This window comes from Phyllostomus discolor, chromosome 11 (assembly GCF_004126475.2).
Source record: "Phyllostomus discolor isolate MPI-MPIP mPhyDis1 chromosome 11, mPhyDis1.pri.v3, whole genome shotgun sequence".
NCBI lineage: Eukaryota > Metazoa > Chordata > Mammalia > Chiroptera > Phyllostomidae > Phyllostomus > Phyllostomus discolor.
The window spans coordinates 29,378,207-29,394,928 of NC_040913.2; the positions used below are offsets into that span (position 1 = coordinate 29,378,207).

General features: G+C 35.7%; 1 protein-coding gene and 1 non-coding gene across 5 annotated transcripts in view; one reads left to right on the forward strand and one right to left on the reverse strand.

Moving 5' to 3' along the window:
• PCDH9 (protocadherin 9) overlaps positions 1-16,722 on the forward strand; it is an 882,465-nt gene that overhangs the window by 804,364 nt on the left and 61,379 nt on the right. The window lies entirely within an intron of this gene.
• Positions 389-539, reverse strand: LOC114509008. The gene has a single exon (XR_003685578.1). It is a non-coding gene; the product is annotated as a small nucleolar RNA SNORA67 (small nucleolar RNA).

The window sequence follows — 16,722 nt, forward strand, 5'->3', positions numbered from 1 at the left end:
AAAGACTTTCACATTCTGTGCTTTCCAGATTGACATATTATTATTCCTCAAAAGTTCTAAATGTGATTTTGTTTTCTATTAAATCCTACAAGACATGTGATGTTCGAAACCACTCTTGGAATTGAAAGGTAATTTAACCCATTTAACTCTTATTACCATATCTGACTACCCTCTTCTAATAGTACTGTTAGAATCCATTAAAAGTGTGTAACCACTTTATTACAAGCTATACACTCAAATTATGAATAGAGATAATGAAAAAGAAGACAAAAGCTCTGAGAAACTGTTGATCATATCATCTTAAGTCTGATTAATTATTTCAATGACATCATCAATGGCTTTATTTATTTATTTATTTATTCGTGTGTGTGTGTGTGTGTGTGTGTGTACATGTAGGCAGTCAAAGGAAGGCAAAGGAAATTACACATGACCTTCTGCCCTGAAAAGCTGAGGCATGCCAGATTTTATTTCAAGTTGCTACTTTCCTGCATCAATGCTTTATTTATATAATTTAAAAGACTCTCCAGTTATCATCTTGTTGGTTTGGAATAGGGGAGAGGGAGGGTTCCTATGGTGAGTCAATGGTTAGACTAGTGATTTTGAAGCACTGTTATTTTCATGGGGATTTTTCAGGGTGAGGGTAGATATGAGACATACAAATACATCATAGATTCCATTCACATTTTGCTTTTTTTACATTTTCTGCTAATCTGGTGTAAATATTCTTCATGTTTTCTTACCCCTAAATATGTCTCGATTCTCTGTGTTTGCATTGTCAATATAAATACGCAGTTAACATTAAATGTTATGAACTTTTAAAACAGAATGCTTAAGTAGTAATCAAAGTAAATATATAAATATGTTAAAACCAAAGGTTAAATATTCATAATGTCCATAGCTGGGATACATAAATAGAAAAGTCTTTAATTATATGTTAATCATTTCTATGTTTCATGTTGTCAAAAGTACTATTTATACTCTGATCAGAGGTATTTTTGTTTGAATGTAGTGCCTTAGTTTAGATTCTGTGTGTAAAATCACAGTCCTGCAAAACATCAGCATGTTTAAGGAAAAAAAACAAGCAAGTATATTTAATAATTGTTACTAAATACCCATAAATGATTAATATGAATAAATAATCAACTAGCACATTTCAGTGGAAATATCATATCCTTGAAATGTTATGCTCCTTTGTTCCAACATCATGTTGCTAAGAAATTTTGGTTTAATTATTCTTATTTAGAAACCTTGTGCAGTGTTTGTAGTGTTCTTAATATAGTGTTGCATATGGAGAAAATGAAAATTTGAAAAAGAATGATGGTTAAAAACCTGAGAAAATGAAAAGACTAATATTAGGTCATAAATGAAACGCTGGCACTCACACGGCGTATATATAAAATACAAGGGTATGTTCATATGGAAAGATGTGGTGACACTGTATTTTCATTATTTTTGTTGGTCGGGATATCAGCTGATCAGATCACTTCCACAGAATTGCTGCTGGAATAACCAGGTAGCATTCATAGTTCTTAGAAAACAACTGAAACTAATTAGCAAGTTGACTTTATGTTTGCCATCCTTGCAAATGGCATTGCATTTCCCCTGAGTAGATGCATTATTTCTGAGCATTTCAAATGAAACATGAACACCAGGACTCATATTTTCTTAGAAGATAGGCAATGGAATACAGTGCTTTTAAACCAACCTTAGGTGGGTAGAAAATGAACCAAAGCCAAAAGATCCTTTTACTCATATTTTGGCGAAGTATTAATACACAAAGCCATTTTTTCAGTTCATTATATTTCATCAATGTTCATAATGTAATTTTCCCTTCTTTCCTGAATCTTGTTGATCAGCAGGAATTAAGGCCTGATAATATTTAATGTGAGCTACACTTTAAAGCTACAGTACCTTTTCCCTCATAGAGGAGATAATTAACAATGTTTTATTTTCCTTATATCACAGTTGAAAACTGCTTTTCAGCGATAAAAAAAAAATCACAAATCCTCTGTTGCGGCCACCAACCGGCAGTGACCGTGGAATGCTGCGGATGGCTTGTCGAAACATGAGAAAAACATACACAGAGACAACCAGGTCCTGTAGGGAAATAGGGACGGAGTGGCCACTCTCTCTAGTGGAGAGAGCCTTGGCCACCCTCCCTAGGGGAGAGCGCCTCGCTGTCCTACCCAAGCAGGCTTTTATTGGGTTCATTCACACAAGAATTCAGGTAAAGCTCATTAATCATTGCCAGGAAGTAAGGGTCAAACAATAGATAACAAAGAACTCAGAGGGCCTATTTTGAGTTAGGGTCAAAGAGCTGTGTAACTTTAAGGAACAAACTTACTTCTTCCCTGGACCCTTATCATTCAACTGACAGCATTCTAAACAAAGCAGATTTCACAGGATTTTACATATTCTTTCTTAGGCCTGATCACCCAGGGAACCTGCCCTTTCCAGCACAGAGCTGAGCCATCCTGTCATTGTTTCAGGCTTAGGTGGAGCAAGGGAACTAAGGCAACCAAGAGATTAGGAGATTTTCTCGCAGACAATGAGGATTCAGGCTATGTCAAAGCCGAGGGGCAAGGGTCCATCACCCCCTTTTGCTGTAGCCCCCAAAGTCCTTCCTTGGGGGCCTCCCATGTGATCATGCCTGTCTTAGATCGTTACCGCCTTGGGGAATCTTACCCATCATTGGCTAACCGACCAAGCATTGGGGGCCAGTTATGGATGAAGTAGCAGAAGCAATGCTCCTGCCAGGGAAATAAGCTTGTCTCCTCGTGGCTTATGGTCCAAGGTCATTCCCTAAGCCTTAGCCTTGGCGGGGGTTACAGCTTCTGATACCAGGCAGGGTGGTTCCCAACAATCCTCTCTGTTAAACAGCAGCTTTCTGATATATATCTATTTAGTTCTTATCTGAAAACAGTATTGTTTCTTTAAAAAAGAGTAGTCTATTAAGGGCCAAGGGGGTGAGCTCATAACAATCATCATTACAATTGAAAAAGCAGAAATGGCATATGCATTTGCTTTTATTTTAGGTTTTCAGTAGCTTAGGAAAGGGCAATTGGTCATTCCCTTCTAGTTTCAAAGAGTAGACTGTTTTTATGTCATTTTTTAAAATTCAATTTAGCAACTATATTGCATCAGCAGTCGCCAATTCTGTCACTCCTGAAATTAATGTCATCCACTTTTCTAGGTCTTATCAGACAGCTTTCTGGACCCCTGAGCAAGGTAACCTACTCTTGCTAATTAGATTCACTTCAAAGAATTTGACCTATGAGTATACATTGGATTTGAATCAGGGTCATTTTCAAAAAGTACGTTTGTTTTCACAGTGTGTTTAGAAGATGAAAAGTTTAACAATTAATAGATTTCCTGGGTAAGAGTTCACTTTTAATCTTAGCTTTAAAAGAAAAGGTTGTGATATTTTTCCTGTATTCACCTGCCCTTTCTCATCTTCATATTGTACAATAACTTATTTTTAGAATAAATTATTGGAGTGCTAACCTGCATCCTTTATACAGGAATCTGTGCCAAGCCACAGATTTTCTTTCTTACGCATTCCTTACGACACTGAATTTTCCGTCGGTATAGATGGCAAAGCTCTAAGTGAGGGCTTAATTACAGCCATTTAGAGGCAACGTAAAAACTCCTGTGTAATTTACTGCAGTTCTCAAGTAGAGTCTGGATGAGAGTTTGAAAGTTTTAAAACTGCTAGTAGAAAAGGAGCTCACAGGGAGTTTTGTACAGCTCAAAATATTTTTCAGGAGAAATGAAAGAATCAAGATCCTTTTCATAAGCAAAGTCACATGACCAGGGCTAACTTAAAATTTTAACTTATCTACTTGTGCCTTAGAATTTGATGTCTTAATTGACTAACTTTATGTTCATATTTTCTAGGATGGCCTTCTAAGAAACTTTTGCTATATGTCTGATTTGAACTATTTTTTGGTGGTGTTTTGCTTTATCAGAGAAAACTGCTTTAAATCATAAACATTCAATATTATTTAATTTTACTACTAAAATTAAATCTTGTAGCATCTGACAAGAAAAACATCATCTTGAGTTTTTTTTTCACTTATACAATAAAAATTATTACAAATACATGATAGGCTTATATTCCTAAGTTTTTCTTGTTATTTTATAATAAGAACACATGTTTTAATCAAATATTTTGTATCGTTATAGAACAAAGAAATACTTATCCTGCACATTAGCTTTACTGTCAAATACGGAAGTTCCATTGTTTTTACATAATGAATTCTAATTCTTTCTAAACTACTGATGTAGGTTAGACTGCTGACAGACAATGTTAAAGACTTATTTTGAGTTAAAGAATGACAACACTATTCCTAAGAAAGAAGCAATTGATAAGACAACGGTCTTCAGACATAGAAATATTTTAACTGCTACTTTAAAAATATAATTTCAAATTCTATTCCCCCCAAAGTAAAGTGGTTGTCCTTCTCTCAGGTGTAGAGATAGTTTTGTAGGCATTATTTACATTGATAGAAACACTTCCACTTTTTCTCATTGAATGGTAACATGAGTATGTCTTTCTTAACTTTAGTCAGGGATTTATTTCTGGATCCCCAAGAGAAAATCAGATAATATCATATTTTATAAACCATGGAGGAAAATGTAATTTCCTTCCTCAAAACAACCACAATCCTATCTTTTTTTCCCCCAAAAACAGGTGCTGTCTACTATATGTTTTACTATGTCAGTTCGCCACAGAGGTTTTTATTGCTTAAGTCTGCCACATCCCAGGTCCCCCAGATTGTTTACAGTTGTTCCCGTGCAATGAAATCCCTGAAATGGGAAAAACATGTGTCAGGGAGCATTTGTCCATTGGGGTGGACAAATGTTTTGAAATTTTTGTCTTGTATTTCCGAACATAGAGGTACCATTTTATCTAGTTTGATTGTCTTATCATCCCAGTATGAGAAAGCTATTTATCAAAGGCCTATTGATTAATGAAACCAAATATATTTCTCAGGATGAAAATCTTTATGACTGCTTCTAAATCATGTGTGACTAAAGAGCCAGTTTGTTGAAAAGAAATTATATGTACCTATCTATGTGCTACATGTGAACCCCTGATCTGGGCTGTATGCTGGATGACTTTGGACTTCTCTAGGTCCACATGTATATTCTAGTGTAATCCTTCTTGACTGACCTTTTTATTTGTCTCTACCTGGAAGATAACAATCTCATTTTTGTGTTTTATTTATTGTTTGTTTATTTTTAAGGCACAGGCCATTTTCCCCAACCATTCTGGATCACTTTCTTACTAAAGGACCAAAATAAATTTCTCTCCTTTTAAAAAAATAATTCTGGAAAGCTAATTTCCTGCATCAGCTTTGAATATAAATGTACAAGTATAATACTAACAAAAATATGATTTTAACCTTTTTGTTTGCCTATTTTTCTATTTCCTTTTTCTTTCTCCCTCTTTTCTCTCTTCCCTCCCCCCTCTCCCTCTTCCTTCTCTTATTCCTCCTCCTCCCCCTCTTTCTCCACTTCTTGCTCTTCTTTCTCCTCCTTCTTTTCTCCGCTTCTTCAGCAAGGGCAGTGGGCCACATGGCATGATGAATTGTGCCCTGTACCTGCACATAGCCCTTCCAGTCCCACGAATGAATCTCAGTTCCACTAAGGCCTGTGGCAGCACACCCTAGTCAGATCTACCACCTGAACCCTCCCAGCCCCCGTGCATCAATGTCATTATTCTAGTTTGTGATCATTCAAGGAGTGTCAGGGTTGGCATTTTCTTCTTCTATACCTTAGCTTTTAGAGTAAAGATTAGTTAACATAACACTTAAACTATCTTAAAATATTATGCTGGGTCCTGGCCTGATACTGACATTAGGGTAATCCAGCAGTCCATTTAGTTCAAACTTAAAATATTATGCTGGGTCCTGGCCTGATACTAGCATTAGGGTAATCCAGCAGTCCATTTAGTTCAAACTGCATTGTCCATATACCTGTCACAGTTGTCAGACGCGAGAAACTGCCAGGCACAACCTTTGCATCGCAGCTGTAGCTACACACACTTCCTTGCCACTCAAGAAAGCCATCATGATACAGGGAAATGGAGAAAAGGTTAATGGGACCAAAATTTATTTTTTATATATATATAATACTTAAAACATTTACTGTAGTCCTTTAAGTAATATGAGTAACACAGTCCCTGCAATTGTAATAAAAATTCCCACCTCTACTGTCACACTGCTACTGAGAGCTATCGTATTGCCACTCTGAGAAACGTCTGAGACGTACGCAGCTGTCCACCCTTCTCCACCCTCTAGTGAGTGCCGTACACACGGTGAGACAGATGGCCAGAGAGAAGTGTGCTATCTGTGCTCATGCAGCAGTTTCTCTGTGCGTTTTACCATTAGCATATGACTCGTCTGCCCTTCTTTCCTTCACGTGACAGTGTTAAGCAGGGTCGTCACATCTGGTGTGCAGACTGCTGTGGCATTCTCTGCTGAATCACTCGGTAAGGATTGCCTATCCAGTGCAGAGCTTCAAAGGGTCTGTTTCTGCATGGTGTCCCTTGAGAGGCAAAGGCCATGTATTGATAGATTGAAGGTGACTTGCCTGATGAACTTTTGTCATCTCCCTAATTCAGCTGCAAACTGCAGGTTCACAGAAGTGAGTGATCTATAATCTTGTGTTTTAAATCTCTGAAATTCCTAATGTTACACATTAGTCTCGGCTGTGATGAGAGAAAAAAACCCAAGCCTAATCCTCTCGTCTGTAAACCTACAAATGGTTCGTATGCAGATACTTACAGCAAGTTCCTCTTTAATAGTTAATAAATACTTACTTATGAACAATGAAGATGATGATATAAAATATAATTTCATAATCTCAAGGGGTCTCAAGTCTAATTGAGGAAATGAGAAGCCATAGCTTTTCTGAAGTATATACTGTTCTTGAGGATAGGGTAGGTGGGAGTTGATATGTTTTTACTTATCTGGGACATACAGAACTCTTGAACATTACTTTTGTGAAATATGGTGCTTTAGGGTAACGCTGTGCATGGTGATATTTTTCTCTGTTGGATACCATGGTATTCAAAATGCATTAGATTTTAATGTCATGCTGTAATTACATTCAGTGATCACATTAAAATCTAGAATACATAGCGTTTACCCAATATTCTAGTGAAAACTCTTCTTAAACTATTTTGTACTTAATTAAATAATATAAAGTTATAATTTTACTGCATTTGTTTACAAGCCTAAAGCTATGATCATTCTGCATTTACGCAAAAGTAGTTTTCATATGCTCGTTTTGCACCTGAAATTTCTGAAAAGTCTCACATAAAAAGTGCACACCTACCCCTGCATAGCAAGGCCTAGTTACATTCTAGAATCTTCGTTCTTCCATGTAGTCCCTGAAAACAGAGCCTCATTTTGTTTTCAGGTTTCTTAATTCACTTTAAAAAAAATTCCCTCCATAGGGAAATGACACTTAATGACACCTTCTGAGGGAGTCAGTATGAGAATGTATAGTTCAAAACACACACACACACACACACACACACACACACACACACGTTACTTATTGTCCTACTCTCAAAGCACTGTTTTACGGAGAGCATGACTTCAGACACAAAGCAAGCACTTCCACCTGCAGTGAGGGAGCTAACCACTGTCAAATGAATCAGGGTGGATTACTTCTCGCAGAAACCAGGGCTCAGGCAAGATAGTATAAAATTTATTACATCTTTGAGATGCTGAATGAAGAGAATTCCAGGACAGTTCCTGTGATTAAATCTATTTTCATTTAAGCACACAGGTTGCAGTTCTCTTCATCCTCGGGGCTTTTCAGCACAATTATTTCTGTTATCAATCCTTTAAAGAGGAATAGAAAGCGTAACCTGGAGTCTCTCTTTGAATGAATCTTCCTTTCTCTCCACAACTTGATTTCTTTGAAAAATATTTCCCAAATGGATTTTAATCTATTATACTAATGAACAGAATTGTACCTTTAGGACCAGGTTGTGACACTGTTAAGGCTATTACTGAAATATTGAATTTAAAATTCTCATTTGTGATTTTGACTACAACTAAAAACACACAGAGAAAGCAGCATTAGGAGATAAAAAGAGTGTTAGGAAAAAAGGAAAGGTGAAATAATGATAGACACAAATATGAGAAGGTAGATAGTAAGAATGATTTTAGTTCTGTCTAAATCAGGTAGTCAAATTTAAAAAGACATAATTTTATAAGTCTTCATGCATACTTAGGCACTACAATTATTTTCAGCCACCTTGCTTTATTCTTGGGAAGGAAAAGATTTTCTGGCTAATTCCTTCAAAATCCTTTATACCATTGACTCTAGCCAACTCTAGCATACATCCCTGGACAATCAATTGGTCAATTTATATATTGAATTATGTCTATGCCTTGCTTTTGGCATGCAATTTCAGGCTATCTGAGCTTCTTTAGATTGCAAACGAACAGAAAGAAATTTTCAACAGTAACACTCTTTTGTTTTGTTTTTCAATATCCTGAAATACCGGTCCCTAAATTCAGTCTCTGCACGAGCAGTGGCAGTGTTACCTGGGAACTCCTTCCAGAAGCAATCCCGCAGCCCCTCCCAGAACTCTTGATCTAGAAACTCCAGGGGTGGGGCAGCAACCTGGGGTGTAAAAGGCCCTCCAGGTGATTTTGACCCTTTTAATTTGAGAACCACAGGCCTGAACCATGCTCATTGCTCAGGGAGCTAGACAGAGCAGGTGTCCACTGAAGATGATACTGTTGTTCACTCCATGTGCACGGAACACTAACAATGCAGGTATATTCAACTACAGTGACTGCCTACAGATGACAAGGCAACCTTAACGAAGCGTGGTGCCCTCTCCTCCTATTACTCTTCGGGGCACCGAAGTAAAGAGTAAAGAGTAAAGAGCCATTTTCTAATGTTTTCAGTGCAGCTATTTTTCATTGTTTTGCTACTATTTATCATTATGTACAGCAAAAGACTTTTTAGCTGATACTGTTGGCCCAGGTATGTGGTTGATTATTGAATACATTGAAGTAAGAATAATAAAAAAAAAATTAACTTAAAATCTTTAAATGTATAATTATTTGTCATTTTTAGGCAATGCCTGGGCCATTTTGGTTAGTCTTAAGGGACTTGCATTATTTTCCTGATTAACTCATAATTTCATCTATTTTGTGTAATCTTTTAAGTTCAAAATTCTCTGGAATTCAAATATAGATTTTAGAAAAATTGATAACAGTATTTTTCCAAATTTTTATAACATTTGTCCCCCCAACTACAACACATCTTATCCACGCATAATTTAAAAGTATCTTTTGTTTTGGTTTTGTTTGAGTAACTTGCTTTTATTTTACCTTTCAAGAGAAATCACTGTAGTGTTCATGAGAAAAAATATCCTCTATTTTTCACTTCAATTTTAATAAATTTTAAGCTGCTTAAATTACATATATATAAGGTGAACAATTGCACTTAAAATAGCATATTACTTTATCAAATTTCAGAAGAAAGTCAAAAGCAATGTGGAAGCAGGCGGTGCAGTAGGTGAGAGACAGTGGACAGGAGGAACTAGTGAGCGAGTGCAAGCTCCATGGCTTCACCATCCAGCATGCCAGGGAGTTCCCTCCTCAGCTCTTAGACAGCCAGCGGCATGCTTGTAGCTGGTGAGTTGTTTAAAGCAGTTGATAAGTGACCTCTACCATATGAGGGTATGGGCTAATGTGCCAGGTTGTCTGTCTCAACTGACCTCATTACAATCCTTCTATTTTACGTGATAGTAACTCTGGGAGCATGAGCTTTTCCCTCTGCATTTGTTCATGACTTTGGTATTTAGGAATCTTTGAATGGTGTGACTCTATGACGATTCAGTTGGGAGGATGCTCTGCCTTTATTTATGTTTGTGTTTTGGTTTTAAGTTGAACATCTGTTTCTCATTAGATGCATAGCACTCACAGAAAACTAAAGCATGTATGTGAGTTTTTTTTTTATTTTTAAATATCTCATGTGGACTTCCACCTTAATGGAGATTCAAATTATTCTATGGTATTATGTAGTAGGGGTGGGGACTTGGGGGTGGGTGTTCTATTCTTGGCTCAGAAATGAATGTTTTAAACTGTAAAATACTACATATATTCAAATTGTATTTATATTAAATAATATGTAACTCCATTATTATAAACTACTTTCAATTTGTTACCACTTTCTTAATATTGCATGCAGCTTAATAAATATTTCCTAGCATGATTATGTTCACTTTACAAGTCAATAAGAAAAATTGCAGGATGAACTTTAAAGTCGTGTAACAAGTCACTCTAAGTACTAAAGAAACACAGTTCTGTTACATGTCCTGATGTAATTTATTAAAATTGTAATAAAATATGCAAGCATTACATACAGTAAAAGAGAATGGAAAGGCAAATATGATGTCTTGTCATGTTGATAAAAATAGTACAATAGCCTAGTTTTAGGGACTAGTAAAAGGAGGATAAAATTATTGGAGAGCAATAATATCAGGTAAACACCTGATTAGCTGCAAGGATGGGAACTAAAAATCACTAACATTGCTAAGCAAAATCACCAACACTGATACTTTTTGCTTATTATAGGTAATAGTGAAAGGTTAGTTCCATGAATTTTAGTGATAAATTTAAGAATATCACTTATCAGTAGGTACTTCAGTGATAATACGGAATTACAAAAAAAAATTGTCTAACTCCATCTGGCAAATACTGAGCAGTTTTGATAAAGTAATAATGCCATTGACAGTGAAATATGTTATATTTTAGTGACACGTTAGATGTTTTTAAGAGTTAATCACCTATTAAACAGTACTCTCTTAATCCCTGAATAGCTCTAGAATATTCATAAATAATACTTAGCATTTTAAATCTCTTCACCTAAAATTGCCCATGTCATGAATCAGCAGCACAGCATATGGGAAGAGTATCAGTTGGTTGAGTATGTTCTGACAAATGTATTCCTCTGGTCTAATTGCCCTCAAAGAGAACAATAGCTGTGATGATCTCTGAGCATTCTTTCACTCTAAACGATTCTGACCTTTCTGTCCCATTGAAGAAATGTAGTCTGTTGTTCAGCACAGAAACGTTCTCTGTTGTATAGACATATGCCCTCTAGTTAGGGACAGTTTAGATTAAAAGATGGAATAGCACTGAGGTGTGTGATCTTTTGGTAAGCCACCTGAGTGCATTTTGAGACACGGAATTTGGTTAGATGGTGTTACAGAAAATGTGTGGGCGCAGGAGCTACAGAGAATTGACTGGAAACCACCTACCATTTACTACTGTGTGCTTTGGGGCAAATTACTTACAGTGTTGTCATTTAAAAAATGAGAATAAAAGTCGATCATGTAGAATGGTTGAAAAAATTGAATAAAATGTGTAAAGTGCTGAGCTCAGTGATGAAAACTGCTGTTCCCTCTCTCCCCAGCTTCCTGTCAGCTGCAATCTAAATGAATGAGAATTCCCTAATCAAATTTCTAAAAGTGGTATTATTCCATCACTTTTAAATTCTCCTTGATGCTTCTTTTTTTCTGTCTCCTTTTTCTATTGTGTCAAATTCACATCGGTGTCCTATTCCATTTCTATTTTTTTTTCTCTGTTGCTGTGTAATTTACTAGAAATATCAACACATTAAAAATACGTGGCAAAGAGGAAGTAAGTGTTGGATTTTTAAAGCAATTCGCATTACTGTAAATATACAGACCTGGCAAGTGAGTCCAAACTTTCAAGTCTAAATTATTTAGTCTGCTCTCAACACTGATCACGATGCCCTGTGTGATGCTGGTAGCTAATAATGGTCTGGCCTGCCATTGACAGTCTTGGCAATCCTCTCCACAGCAATTAACCTAGAAATTGCTGTCATTGTTTACACAAAACCCATTGAGGAGGTCAGTGGATCATAATAGCATTTGCCTTCCTTGTATACCAAGCACTAATAAATGTATTATTTATACCACATAGTAATCCTATGAGATAAGCAGGTATTATTATTTATGAATTGTTTTAATAGCATCATTAAATGACTTTTCCAAGATGTTATACATCTTATAAATAGAAAGTGTCAGAAGCCAGGACTTGAAGTTATTCTGATACTCAACATAGTGAGGACTCTTTGAAAACCTTTCTTCAGCAGGCTCCAACACTTAATTTCATTCATCTTTTAAAATACTACCACCTATCCTTACATAGACCAAGTTGTTTCTGCCTTGTTAATGTTGCTCTTAAATAAATACTGCTAATTTTTTAAGGCTATTTCTGTTTGACACTTCACTTTCCGCTATGAACTGAATTGAAGAAGTAATTCTGATTATGGGTTTGTGTTTCTTTTCTTTCTTCATTCTGCTTTATCTTTAATTGTTTTTATTTCCATTTTTCCCATTTTAAATATAAAAAATTAATTGACATGAACTATGTAAAACATAAAATTTACTGTTATAAATATTTCAAGTGCACAGTTCAGTAACGTTAAGCATAATCACATTATTGCACAACCAGTCTCCAGACCTTTATCTTGCAAAAATGAAATTCTATACACAGTACAAAACAGCTCCCCATTTCCTCCACCGAGCACCTGGCAACCGCAATTGTACTTTCTGCTTTGCTAAGAGCGACTACTTTTAATACCTTATAAAAGTGAAATCATACATTTGTTTTTGTGTGACTGAAATTTCACTAATTTCAGCTTATTCACTAACCATAATGCCATCAAATTTTTGCATGTTGTATCATGTGTCAGAATTTTCTTCCTTTTTCACCTTAATAACTGCTATATTTTGTTTATTCACTCACCCATCAATGAGTATTTGGGTTGTTTCTACCTTTTTGGATATTGAAATAATACTGCTATGGACGTGGGTGTACAACTATCATTATGAGATACTACTTTTAGTTATCTTGTATATATACTCAGAAGTAATATTGCTAACGTATATGGCAATTCTATATTTTATTATTTTAAAGAACCACCATACTCGCTTTTATGGGGGGAGAACTAATTCATGTATAAAAAGTTGTGTATTTATTCTTACATGTTTAAACTTCAGTCACTTACAAAGTACTCTCCATTTGATGCAATCCAGCTATCTAGACATTTTTTCAACTCCTCAAAACAGTTTTTGAACTCGTTAATTTTGATGCCTTTTAGTGCTTCTGCCATTTTTGTTTAACCTCTTCCACACTGGAAAACTTTTCCCTTTGAGGATTTTTTTCATCCAGGGAAAAAATAAAACAGTCCCTCAGGCCAGATTGGGTGAATAAGGAGGGTGGGGCCAGGTGGGGTGGGGGGTTGTCATGTTTGTTTCACTGTTTCTGGTCAGAAACTACTGGACACTCAGCACAGTGTGGGTAGGTGCGCTTGTAAAATCATCCATCATGAAATGCACAAGCGAGTTGAAAGAGTCTTGAAAAAAAATTCCATGAAGCTGATCACAGCCTCTCACAACACCAGCTTATGCACTGATGCAGATGGGTTCCTAGAACAGTCACCTAGAGGGGGAAGCCTGTACTACAAGGGGCCCACCCTCGAGAAGATAATTCTGGTTTTGGGGGTACTCTCCCATATAGCAATTGTGCCAGCCATCAATAATACAAGACATCCCAGGAACTCTCTAAATGAGAGTCGTCCAGGGCCGTCTGTTACTCATCACATCCCATCACTGAGCATGTTTTAGATAGTCTTCCTCTTCAAAATGACCTCATGCTAACATGCTTGCAGACCAAATTACCTCATACCCAGATCATTATAATTATGTGCTTAGGCACTTGTCTTGCCAGTGGTCATTTCCTCCCTTCAATAGGCTTTTAAATTCCTGCCAGATAATATTTTTATGATTCTGATGCTATTGCTACTTTGCTTGATTTAAATTCCTCCTCACCACTGGCTACTATATAAAATCATAACTGCTTGGTCTGGTGATCAAGATTTGCTATGATTTTAACCTCTTTTTAATTCTAGCTTTCACTGTTTCTCTTTACCAAGTCTGGATTCTAGCCAGTTTCAATTACTTATAGACATATTTCCTATACTTTTATCTTCTGACCTTCTTGCTTGTTTATATGCTGTTCCTGATCTGGAATGTTTTTCAACATACTTTTTCTCTCTCCCATCCAAATCTTTTATGTCCTTGAAGCTGCAGCTGAAATTCTGAAACCACGCCTGATTTCATGGTTTTATACAACCTGTCCAATTAGCTGATGGTGCTTTATTGAGTGTTCCCCCATGGCATTTATCACTTTCTATGTTACACAGTAGTTACTTGTGTACCTTCAAATGCACGCAGACTTTAGCTTCCAAACTGCAACTTGAGGGCAGCTTGTGTCTGTGTGTGTGTGTGTTTTCATCTTTGTGTCTTCTCTAGGGAATACCACAGTACTACGCACACAATTAGCAATCAATATGTTTGTCTTGAGGGGATGAGTCAACAAGTAAATTAACATAAGTATTGTGAAGTGGGACAGACACAGCTTCTTCAGGTGCTTACAAGGAATGAAAGTTTTATATTTACCAAGCAATGAGACAACAGAGAGATGTATTCAAACATGGCTGACATTTGAGCATGAAATCACATATTATTTAAGGCAAACTCTTTGCACCTTTTTTTTTTTGTGCATTGAGATCATTGAGGAAGCAAACAGGTTAGTTTCTGAAATATATCTATCTTTGAGAGAAAATTGGGAATAAGTAGGCTTTTGTTTATTAATGGAAAGTAGTATTTTATTTGGTGATTAGCATCCTATTATTTTATTATTTATTATCTTTCAGTAGATTAGCCTGAAAACTGAAAATTTTCTCAGTTTAAAATTAATTTAAGAGCTACTTTAATCTATTAGATGCTTAAAGTTGTGTATTCACTTACTTCAGCAGTATTAAACCATCGAAGCAAAAATATTTTTTAAAGTTTAATTGTAGTCAAGTTAGTGTGAAAGACATAATTTTGAACATACTGATATTTTGCCATAAAAACATTCTCAGTACTCAAACTCCCAGAAAGGGCAAGTCTTTAATTAATTGAAACAAAATATCTCCTTTGAAATATAGGAAACCTTTTTTTCTATATAGAGTATACAGAAAATCAAGTAGACATTTTAATAAATTGTATGGATGTTTAAATAATAAGACTGTGTGATCCCTAAACATTCAATAAAATATTAACATCATGTTATAATGACAAGTTACCTGAAAAGTCACTGAACTAACTACCTAAAATTTCTTCAGTTGATCAGCACTATTCTTAGAAGATGCTTCTTTAAAATTAATGATGGGAAATTTTGAAAAAATGTGATTTGTATAAAAAGTTCTTAAATATAGAGAAAGTTTTACAACCTTTGCACTATTTTTAAACTCATAATATTACTTTTAAAAGATCATCTTTTATCATGAGGAATGACAGTCTTATAATTAAAAGAGAGCATTTATGATTTTCTCTCCAAAGCTCATTAAGTTACAATCAATTAAGTCTGTGTCATTAACACTTCTATAACTTCCTAAAAGCTGTACCAAATATTATTTTGTGAATTAACCCATTCCCAGAAGTTAGGATTGAATAATATGAGTCTAATTCATAAACTCAAAAACCAGTGACAATTGTAAAAGGAAAATTGCACCAGACGTGTTAAAAATAGCAAGGAAGACTTTAGTGAAGGCAACTGCAAGAGGAGAGAAAGTGGCACTCACTCTGCTGAAACAGAAGGGGGCTGCTCAGGTAGAAAAGCACAAGGATTTTAGAGGGTGGTTGGATTAAGTCATTTGTGTTTGCTATTTTAGGTCAAGTTAAGTCCTCACCCTCCCACAGGGACTGAGAGTTAGAAGCCCTATTTTTCCTGATGATTACATTTCAAAAGAGATGGCCTCAGGTCCTAAGGAAAAGATGTACCTGGGTTGTGGAAGATTTATGTCTCAAAGGGGTACAGAAAGGATTTACCACAGCTCGTTTTCTAAAGTAAATGCTACAAGACAAAGGAGGCTGGGAGTCTAGAGTCATGAGGAGGCCTGACTACATATTCATAAAGCTGAGGAAATGTCAAGGCCTCTTTGACCCAGTCAATGTTGGCTACTGAGTAGAAATTTCAAATTTGTTCTTTGCTGCACTTTTCACTAGAGTGGCTCTGACCCAATATGTGACGAGAATTCTTTTCAAAGGATTGTACTTTCACTGCTATCTGGGGAAAGTTAATTTTCAATACTTTTGACAAATAAAATGTTATACCCAGAGGATTAAAAATACACATTTTTTAGGCTTTTCTGTCAACAATTACCAAAGACCAGTCTTTCTATCAAAAGCATGTCTTGCTGGCTCATTCCCAGCCCGCTCTACCATATACCAAGCTCACATACTTGCTAATTCAGAGAGAACCAGTGTTATAACTAAACCTTTTCCCAATGTTCTTTCATCCATATGGAATCATTTTTATAATGACGTGTAAAATAAAATAACTTTCTTTTTCAAAAATTGGAATTATACTTTACTAGGCAGCATGGTCTTTTATAGCCAAAGTGATGATCAGAATGAAAGAAAGTATTGGAACTCTGCTGTCTACCTGAAGGAATGATCATTTTACTAAAGAAAAGATAAATAGAGGAGATTGTAAATTTAATTCTAACCAATTCAAAATCCCAATTAAAAAGCACTGATATGATTCTAATTGTATCTTATCAACTAATTATAGAACACAAAATTGTGTTAAGTATAAAATG